Genomic DNA, 10658 nt, shown 5'->3' with positions numbered 1-10658 from the left:
CAGCCTCAAGTGGAAATGAGGTCATGCGTGTTGTTCCCCGTTAAACCTTCCACCGGTCATTTGCATAATAGAGTAGCCTGTGAGGACTTACTTCCTGGATCGTTTCCTGATCCGCCGCACACCTGTCCTCCTCCCTTACCCTTTGGTGGCATTTTGTTCATCCATATTCCCCCCACCTCCCAGCTCTGTCCCACCCTTATTTAAGACTAAGGACTGCTTTCCTAAGGGACGGCCCGGCCTGCAGGAACGAAACGTCTGGACTTCTACTGTATTCTCGGCAAACAGCCTCCGCGTGAGTTCCACCCTGCCCTTAGACTGGCTGGACGGGCACGGAGAAGTGCTAGAAGTAAATAAGTGCTCGCGGCGGGGGTGGTGGTAGTGGTGGTGGTGGTGTGTGATATCTTTTCCCGACCCGGGGTATTTCGCCGGGGACTTCTCCAGGCCCAAAGTCGCAGGAGCGGGTCACCTGCCAGCGAGGTAGGAGGGGCTTGGCTCTGGGCCGCTGGGACGCGCTCCGCCCGGCGGGCGTCCTGGAGGTGGCGGCGCGGGCCGGCAGGCGGGGCCGGGCGAAGGGGAGGGCTCGGCGAGCGTCGGGCGGTGACGGCAGCGCGGAGGGGAGGTGCGAAGCGCCCGCCCGCCGAGAGCCATGGCGAGAGGCCGCGGCGCGGCGCCCGCATCAGTGCCCCGGTCCACAGCAGCGCCCCCGCCCGCCGCCCTGGGGCCCACCCGGCCGCCGCCCCCGCGCACCCAGAGCCCCTGACGGCCGCGCGCTACGAGCGAGACGCCCCCAGAGAGCGGCCGCGCGCGGGAGGGCGGCGCGGGAGGGAGCGCTGGGGTGCCCGAGCGCCCCGACGAGCCCCGCGTCCGGAACCTCGGACCCCGAGCCCAGGAGCGCAGAGTCGGCGGGCGGGCAGAGGAAGGAGGAGGAGGCGCCCCAGCCGAGCCTGTCGCGTGCGCCCCGGTGCCGCCCGGCCGGCTGCTGCGGAGGGAACCGGAGCCGCCGGGCGGCCGGGACTCGGCCGAGGACAACGAAGGGGAGGCGGCCAGGAGAGCCGAGCGCCCGGGCAGCCCCGCGCCGGAGGCCCCCGGGATCACGCCTGCTACGGGGCCGCGCTTCGTGCGCCTCTCGAGGGTAAGCCCGAGGACCGCTGACCCGTGCCTCAGGCGCATCGGGCCCGGGGGTGGGTGGAGAAGGACACGGGTGTCCCGGGAGTGTGGATGCGTGGTGTGGTAGCGGCGAGAGGCAGGGACCCTGAGGGGGCGGCCCCCCTCTGGCATCGGCCGCACCTACGGGAGGCCCTGGGGGGCACAGGAGGGTGCCAGTAGTGCATCGTATCGGTCACGCCGCGTGGCCTGGATTCCGGGCTCCGGCACTCCGAAGTGACAGTGAGGCGACCTTCAAAGAGTCCCGAGCTGAGCGAGAGCTGAACCCCGATTGCCACTCACCCGCAAAACGAATGTAAACTACATATTCTGAGAGTGTTTCGGTCGAGACAAATGGCTTTTAGGACCCCTCCTTTCCGTCCTGAGAGTTAAGAAGTTCACTTTGTCACTTTTTTGACCTGAGTTTTTCAGTTCTTTTCGAATCTCCAAGGTCAGCCTCCTGCAGGTAACAAGAAACTTAATGAAATGTATTGCTGCTTCTTTTGTAAAGTTGTGTTTAGGGAAGTACAGGTCAAAAGCCCGGCCCCGCTGCTCTTGGGGCTGGCGCTGGATGGCCCCTACCCGTTCAGTCTACGTGCTGTAGAACCCTTCGCTGCACTTGTTCAGAAACTGAAATCAGCGTCCACTTTGAGCGCCTCCTAAGTATGTCTAGGCCTCTGATTAAAAAATATTTTTTCCCATAAGCTTCCCTAGAACTTTGTTTGCTTCAAACAAATGTGTGGACGTTGTCAGTGTCTGCGAGTGTGTAGGCCGGCTGGGTACCCTTTCCGTGGAGCATCTTTTGGTTATGGGGTGGGGGGGAGACAAACCCCAGGGAAACTAGGAACAGGGTCTTTTCCGGTTTCCAACTACAAGAGCAGCAGAGAGGGAGGTGGCCAACTGAGCAGTGTGGGCTCTGGGCAGGCTGCATTGGGAAGGGTGTCCCAAGTTCCAGTGGAGGATGACAGGTTGGCTGGCAGGTTCAGAGTTCGACCTGGAGTGACAGATGGCACCTTCCTCTTTCTCCTGGTTTGGAAAGATCAGTCTTGTCTGCGCTTCGACCTCTGGCCCCAGCTTTATCACAGAGGTGCCCAGACAATCATGGGCTGAGCCACCTGGAGCGCTGAGCCGGGCTCAGGGATGATGCTGAGCTGGCTAGAAAGCCCATGTCTGTGTGCAGCAGGTTTGGCAAGAGTTGGGTTTCAGCTTGGCCTGAGCACAAGCCGTTTCCTGTTTGATGCCCCAGGGACCTGTGGGATTTGGTTTCCCATCCCCAGCTCTCCGTGGAGGGTGTCTCCACTCTCGCTGTGTTGCCCACACTCCTCTCTGGTGTGTTAAAAAAGGACATTGGCCTTGGAGTGGGGAACCTGAATTCAGATTCCAGCTCTTCTCTCTCTTTGCTGGCTGGGTGACCTTGGGCCCTTTTTTAACCTCTTTGACTTGGCTTCCCCTTCTCTGGGATTGCCCCCCTAAAACAAACAAACAAAACCCAAACAAACCTCACTGGACTGTTGTAAGGATTAAAGAGTGTTTTGAATGAAAGTGTCTGCAAAAGTTTGAATGACCTGGGAGGATTTTCAGGTCTCATTCCAACATGACTAGATTTGTGACTTGGTAACATTTTTGAGCCCTAACAGGGATAAGATAGCAGATATAATAGCGGTTATTTTCCTTCTTATAGATTTATTGTGAGGGTTGAATCAGATCCTGTAAAAGGACTTTGAAAATAAAATAGCATTGTTCGCATTCCGAGGAGTTCCTAAACTTTCAGTTTCCAAACTAGCAACCTTTTACTGTTTGCCATCTGATGTGGACTTTCTTCTGAGCCCCTACCCCGACTTTGCACATAGTAGGTCTCTGTAATTGTTAGATGAGTCTGGCATTAACCCTCTGGGCTTCCCATCTTGACTGCCTGCTCCCAAGATGGGCAGCAGACCTTGGGCTTTCTCTGCCCCATCAGCTGTTGGTGTTTTCATACACTTGATTATTCTTTGGCACCATACAGCCTGGAAGACAGCCGAGGAAGGCAAGCAGGTTGGTGGCCGCTTTTCCTGAAGGGGCAGTTCTTTATTTCTCCTATAGGGCTCCAATGAGAAAGGCATTGAAGGGTGAAGAGTTCATTTAAACTCACTGAGGGTTGCAGATATTAAATCAAGCCTTTCACCTGTCTTGCAGCTTAATAAACTTGAGGATAATATTACAGTGGCCAGCCTGTTCAAATATACGATTACATGACCCTTGGTTTTGAAAATGAACCCTGATCTATTTAACTCATCTGTATTTGGTATGCATCATGATTTTTGTGGGAGGACAAAGGGATGGTTCTTTTTTTTTTTTTTTTTTTGCGATACGCGGGCCTCTCACTGTTGCGGCCTCTCCCGTGCTCCAGACGCGCAGGCTCAGCAGCCATGGCTCACGGGCCCAGCCGCTCTGCGGCATGTGGGATCTTCCCGGACCGGGGCACGAACCCATGTCCCCTGCATCGGCAGGCGGACTCTCAACCACTGCACCACCAGGGAAGCCCAGGGATGGTTCTTTTAAGGAGATTCAGATGTTAGGGAGAGAACTATCTCCACCAAGCCCAAGGCTCATGTGTGTTCTTAGATTTTATCTTGGGTGAGTGTCTGTTGTATAGAGATACACTGTGAATGGGTCTTCTGGTTCCTCCCCCACTCTTTTTTCTTCTTTTTGAATAAATGTTCCCTATTTTGACTTGCCTTCTTATTAGGTGTATCCAAATGGAGGCCACCTGCACTGTTGAAAAATTCAAAGCTTTAGCAAAGAGACAGTAAATAATAGCATATGTGTCAATCTAGATGCCTCTGAGCTACATATAATACCAAATGATGTGTAGCTGGTTAAAGAAAGGGTTTGACATGTGTTTTTGAAGGGCTGTGTGGCTTCATTATTCACTGAGAAGCCTATTTAATTATGTGTTTGTTAATACTGCACCTGAGGTAGAAGAGGGTGGAACTGGGTGGGAAGTGAGCTCTTAAAATCCTTGTTTGTGCTTCTAGTCTGGCATTCTAGGAAAGACTGCTCCCAGACTCACCTGGGTGGTGGTGAGAAGCACTGTAAATCTCTCTGAAGACTATCTAGGGGCAGTGACCTTTCAGATGGCCACTCACAGCCTTGAGAAAGTCTTTTGGTTTCCGTGTCTCAAGCTAGGGAATGGATTCTCTTCATGCTTCTGAAACTTGCCCTCATAACCTTCAGGGCAAAGGAACCCTGGAAAGGGGGATGGGGGAGCTCAGCCTGAGATTTCCACGACTTTTCAGTGTTACTTCAGCAATTCCTTTTATTTTTGAAATTAATTAGTTAATTTAATTAATTAATTTATTTATTTTGGCTGTGTTGGGTCTTTGTTGCTGCTGGCGGGCTTTCTCTAGTTGCGGCGAGTGGGGGCTACTCTTTGTTGCAGTGCACGGGCTTCTCATTGCCGTGGCTTCTCTTGTTGTGGAGCACGGGCTCTAGGCGCGTGGGCTTCAGTAGTTGTGGCACACAGGCTCAGTAGTTGTGGCACAAGCCTCAGTAGTTGTGGCACACAGGCTCAGTAGTTGTGGCTCACAGGCTGTAGAGCACAGGCTCAGTAGTTGTTGTGCATGGGCTTAGTTGCTCCACGGCATGTGAGATCTTCCTGGACCAGGACTTGAACCCGTGTCCCCTGCATTGGCAGGCCGATTCTTTTTTTTTTTTTAATTGCTTTACAGTGGTGTGTTAGTTTCTGTTTTATAACAAAGTGAATCAGCTATACATATACATATATCCCCATATCTCCTCCCTCTTGCGTCTCCCTCCCACCCTCCCTATCCCACCCCTCTAGGTCGTCACAAAGCACTGAGCTGATCTCCCTATGCTATGCGGCTGGCAGGCAGATTCTTAACCGCTCTGCCACCAAGGAAGCCCTCAGCGATTCCTTTGATGTAGAATGGAATGCAGGATTCATCTTACGTATTTTAGTATAAAAATGCTTTAAATTGCTGCCTTGAGTCAAAAAGCGCTCAGGGAAGATGCACCTTATTTTCCCTGGGGCTCTGGGGGCTCCCCACAGCATAAGCACCTGTACCCCAGTTTGACAGTCTTGGAACTGGATTATTTCTAGGATCTCTTCTAGTTCCAGATTTTATGATACGCCAGGACACTTCACAGCAGAAGGTAATCTTCCCAGAGGAAATGGATTTTGTACTGACATCTGGAAAGGATGCTCCATTTTTTAGGGGAAATAGGTATATGAGTAAATTAAAGAACCACCAGAATATAAATTATCTGGATTTGAATGTTAAGGAAGACCCTGCTCGGGGTATTCAGGGGGCTTTGAAATCTTTTTTGAAAAAAAGAATTAGTTGAGGGACTTCCCTGGTAGCACAGTGGTTAAGAATCCGCCTGCCAATGCGGGGGACACGGGTTCGATCCCTGATCCAGGGAGATCCCACATGCCACAGAGCAACTAAGCGCATGCGCCACAACTACTGAGTCCACGTGCCGCAACTACTGAAGCTCGCATGCCTAGAGCCCGTGCTCCACAAGAGAAGCCACTGCAATGAGAAGCCGGCACACCGCAACCAAGAGTAGCCCCCACTCACCGCAACTAGAGAAAGCCCGCGGGCAGCAACGAAGACCCAATGCAACGAAAAATAAAAGAATTGAAAAAGAAAAAAAAAAGAATTAGTTGGACATAACTGCGAACATGTGGAGTAAGTGGTTTGACTTTTTCTGACGAGTATCCTTTAGCGTGCCATTCAGAGCCCTTCCCTCTTTATTGTACTTCTCCTAATGCCTAGGCTTAGTTAGTAGATAGTGTGATTTTGTTGACTAACAAAATGCCACTGGTGTGCTTTTGCCTCCTGAGATGGCTTTGTGATGGTTTGTTTCTCTCTAAATAAATCCGCTTCTAACCTATCACTTTGTCTCTCACTGAATTCTATCTGCGATGAGACATCAAGGACCTGAACTTAATTAAGTCCTAAAACCTGGTGTGGGATCTCAGATGACTGTGGAGGGCTTCCTGGTAGTGCAGTGGGTAAGAATCCGCCTGCCAATGCAGGGGACACGGGTTCGAGCCCTGGTCCGGGAAGATGCCACATGCCGCGGAGCAACTAAGCCTGTGTGCCACAACTGCTGAGCCTGCACTCTAGAGCCCGTGAGCCACAACTACTGAGCTCACATGCCACAACTACTGAAGCCCGCACGCCTAGAGCCCGTGCTCTGCAACAAGAGAAGCCACTGCAATGTGAAGCCCGTGCACTGCAACGAAGAGTAGCCCCTGCTCGCCGCAGCTAGAGAAAGCCCGCATGCAGCAACAAAGACCCAACACAGCCAAAAATAAATAAGTAAATAAATAAATTTATTTAAAAAAAAAAAAAAGACCGTAAAAAAAAAAGCCACTGTCTCCTGACTTGTGTTTACACAGATTAGCTATTGGTAAATTCTACATTTGATAACATAGATGCAGGTGTATTTGCAGCTTTTAAAATAGGTACTGATTAGAATAGGAATATGAGATTTTATTTTTTCTTCTCTCTCCAGGTTTGGAGAGAAGAAGCATCCATGCATATGGAGAACCAGAGGATTTTCGAGGTTCTCCATCAGTTCCTCTGATGTTTTGGTAAAGTCAAAAAAGTCCTTCCAGGCAGCTCTTTAATATCAACAGCATATACTGTGGGTGGGCTTGGATTTTTTTTTTTTTTTAATGGTAGCATCCTGCAAGCTCTCAGTTTTTCAGTTTTGCAAAAAGTAGAGGAGGCATGATCTAGTGTATGCTCGCCTCCTTTTATTATGGTCCTTCCCCCAAAATTTCCAGTTTGTGATGTGGCCAAAGCTAAAATGTCTCCCTAGAGTATTGAAAATAGTTTGGCTTCACTTGTATTATTGAATCATGCATTTTAGCCAAGAGGAGCAGGTAAGCAATGAATGCAGAAGCCATCCTCGAGTTTCTGTTTGAGGACCATGGGGAAACTTTTCTTGGGGAGTGGGGAGCAAAAATTTCTTTGAGCTCCAGGAGCATCAGTTGTCTTCAGTATGATGAGAAAAGCTGGGAGTGAGTGACTGCAGATGGCTTGGCTAATTATCCCAAAGTGACAAAGGGTCCAGATTCATGGTGGAACCAAGTGGCTGTGGCCTGGGTGGAGAATGGCAGTGGGAGGAGGGTGATGCTCATTAGAGGGAGATCCTGACTGTTGCTGTTTCTGCCTGATTTTGGTCCCTGCTGTCATGGTTCCAGCTGATTGCAGGAGTGTAAGGCCTTATTATTCAATGTGTGGTGGGTCGGCCTGCAGCCTCAGCATCACCTGGGAGCTTGTTAGACCTGCAAAATGGCAGACCCTGCCCGGGACCTGCTAAATCTGAATCTGCATTTTAAACACGTCCCCAGGTGGTGTTAATCGTTAGACATTCCTTCATGGTTACACAGAATGTTCTTTTCAGAAGCACAAGGCCAGACTTCTCGTATGTTGGGAAGAGTAAGTAGCCAGCACACACTTGCTCCCTGCGTTGCTGGGGAGAATTGGTGCTCAAAGCTGGATTCAACCCCTTGCCCTCCACTGAAAAGAAAGGGGCTGGGGTTTTCAGAAAAGATTGCTGAATCCACTCTCTTCCCAACACCCACCTCTTCGCTTCCTTCACTTGTATGCAGTGAACTGTATAATCGGAGGACCCAAGAGGGAAGGGACAAACTGTCATTCTAAATCAGTAGTGAGAAAAGCAGCCCAAAATGTAACCAGTGGTTTACCCTCCCTACCCCAACATTGGGAGGTGTTTTGAGTTCTTAAAAATATGCCAGAGCGGTCATAGGCAGTTCTCAAATTCTAGCCAAGTAGTTGAAATGTCCATTCATGTATCCATCCATCTATCCACCTACCTATCCACCTACCTACCCTTTGAAGAGTAAATCTTAAGTGCTGGCTCATATGCACTGTGAATATGGGAGACCACAAGAATGACAGAATGGGAGCCAGATGGAAGGTGAGTGGATCTGACCCCAGTATATGTAACTTTCTCCTCACCCTACCATCTTCCCTCCTGCTTCCTTAGCAGGTGCAGCGCCACAGGGCTACCGTGCCCCTTCCATAACCTCCTGTGGGGTGTGGGAGCAGATAACCTATCTTTGCCAAATTCTGTTTTTCCCTTAGAGGTGCCCAAGTCCTCCAGTCTGAGAGATGAAGGGAAATCCCTAATGCAGTGACCATTTTTGTTTCTTTAAAAAAATTGTGGTAAAGTAAACATAACATAAAATTTACCATTTTAGCCATTTTAAAGTGCACAGTTTTGTGGCATTAAGTACATTCACATTGTTGTACAAATATCACCACCATCTATTTCCAGAACTTTTTCATCTTACCCCAGTGAAACTCTGTACTGAATAAACACTAACTCCCCATTCTCCCCCTCTCCTCAGCCCATGGCAAACACCATTCTACTTTCTGTCTCTTATGAGTTTGAATATCTAGCAACCTCATATAAGAGGAATCATACAGTATTTGTCTTTTTGTATCTGGCTTATTTCACTTAGCATAATGTCTTCAAGGTTTATAATGTTGTATCACGTACCAGAATTTCATTCGTTTTTAAAACTGAATGTTATTGCATTGTTATGTATGTACCACATTTTGTTTACCCATTCATCCATCTTTGGACACTTGGGTTGCTTCCATCTTTTGGCTGTTGTGAGTAAGGCCACTATGAACATGGGTACACAAACAACTGTTAGAGTCCCTGCTTTCACTTCTTTTGGGTATGTATCCACAAGTGGAATTGCTGGATCCTATGGTAAGTCTGTGTTTAATTTTTGAGGAATCACCACACCGTTATCCTCAGTGAGTGCACTGTTTTGTATTCCCACCAGCAGTGCACAAGGGTTCCAATTTCTCAACATCCTCACTGGCACTTGTGATTTTCTGTTTTTTTTAATTTTACTTTATGTATAATTAATTAATTAATTAATTATTTTAGCCACACGGCATGTGGGATCTTCGTTCCCTGACCAGGGATCAAACCCATGAGCCCTGAGTTGAAAGCATGGAGTCTTAACCACTGGACCGCCAGGGAAGTCCGATTTTCTGTTTTTGTTTTTGTTTTTTATAGTTGCCATCATAATGGTTGTGACATGGTTATTTCAAGTCACTTTTCTCCCTTCATTCTGTTATCCTCCCAGCACTAACCGTGGTCTTTGCCTTGCTTTGAGCTGTGGGGAGTTCCTGAAAAGTGGTTGGTAATAGGAGTTCTTGCTTCAGCCCTTGCTTTTGATTGCTGCTTAACTCTGGGGGCGTCACATTTAATTTATTTAGCAAGTGTAGTGGGATTCAGGTTAATAAGGTTTCTAGATGCTACCAGTGTTTTAGGGTCTCTGTGTTTATGGTCTTTGCCTCCATTTTTCCCTCACCTTCTTTATTTTGAATGGAAATTGGAGTGTGTGAGTTGGAGGACCAAAGAGGATAAAACAGAAGGGCAACTCAGGAAGACAATCCATTACATTTTGTGATTCTGAATACAGGGTTCTAACAGTGAATTTGGTTTTCTCCTCGGACCTTGACTTTCAGTGGGGGTGGGGTGGTGGTGGTCTGACACTGGCAGAAATCTGGCAGGACAGTTAGAATGGCAAGGGCCTTTGTTTTTTTTTTTTCCCTCAATTAAAAGAGGAGTCCAAAGATGTGGGCCTTGCTTTCGTTGGAGAATTTCAAACCTGGGAAGAAAACTGGAGGTTTACTTAAACTAAAGGGACAGGCAGATTCTTGTTGAGTTACGAAATTGGAACAAAGTTGGAATTGGTAAGCTTTGTGATGGGGGATTAAAAACACCAAACAAACAAAAAAGCAAACCTATGATTCTGGGATAGCAGCCGTAATGATTTAGAGGAAAGGTGGGGAGCAGGAAAATGAGCAATTTGTTACATGTATGACTCACTGGTGCCCTGTGAGTGCTACATTTGGGTGCAGAATTTCTGAGACAACTGGCTTACTGGCTTTCATTGCAGAGAAGAAAAGATTGTTATCTGGACGGTGGGTATTTCATTTCAACCTTTGTATCTAGAATGTTTTCAATAAAAGGCTGAGTACTATGGGAATTGTAAAATTTTGCTTTATGGACCTGAGTAGTGTATAGCCTTGTTTTTTTTTCATTTGGTAAAAAAATAAAAACGTCCAGATTTAACAATGTGTCTGGATAAACTACCATACTGTTGATGTGTTTGAAGCCGTGTTCCTTTTTTATTCCCCACTTTAAGATTGGTGCTTTGTCGGGGCTAGATATGTTGAACCCAGCAAAGAACTGTTTATGATAGCGAGTTCCTGAATCATTACCTTATATGATAACCTCATATAGTTATTTAAGAGGATCACATGAATTAATATGTACGCTTAACTCAGTAAGCATTCTGTGTTAGCCATTGTTATGATCCATTCATCCACAGATAATTTTGGAGCACATATCTGTGCCACGCCCTAGGGGTGTGTGCTGGCCTTCATCTTTGCGATACTAGCAGGAATGGCCCCCATGATCTAAGGCAGTGATTTTTGTTCATC

General features: G+C 48.3%; 1 protein-coding gene across 15 annotated transcripts in view; it reads left to right on the top strand.

Moving 5' to 3' along the window:
* Positions 1 to 200: 200 nt before the first annotated feature.
* TRAK1 (trafficking kinesin protein 1) overlaps positions 201 to 10658 on the top strand; it is a 164058-nt gene continuing 153600 nt past the window's right edge. For 4 of the 15 annotated variants that reach the window (XM_089919109.1, XM_089919106.1, XM_089919108.1 and 1 more), the window contains exon 1: positions 1014 to 1132. The gene's annotated coding sequence lies outside the window, so the exon portion shown is untranslated. The other 11 variants (XM_089919123.1, XM_089919118.1, XM_089919117.1 and 8 more) reach the window with 9 other exon arrangements.

This window comes from Delphinapterus leucas, chromosome 10, assembly GCF_059928025.1.
Source record: "Delphinapterus leucas isolate spDelLeu-1000000601 "Yukka" chromosome 10, BTC_Dleu_Yukka2, whole genome shotgun sequence".
NCBI lineage: Eukaryota > Metazoa > Chordata > Mammalia > Artiodactyla > Monodontidae > Delphinapterus > Delphinapterus leucas.
The sequence above is the reverse complement of the archived record's forward strand: the minus strand, read 5'-3'. Positions and strand labels throughout refer to the sequence as shown.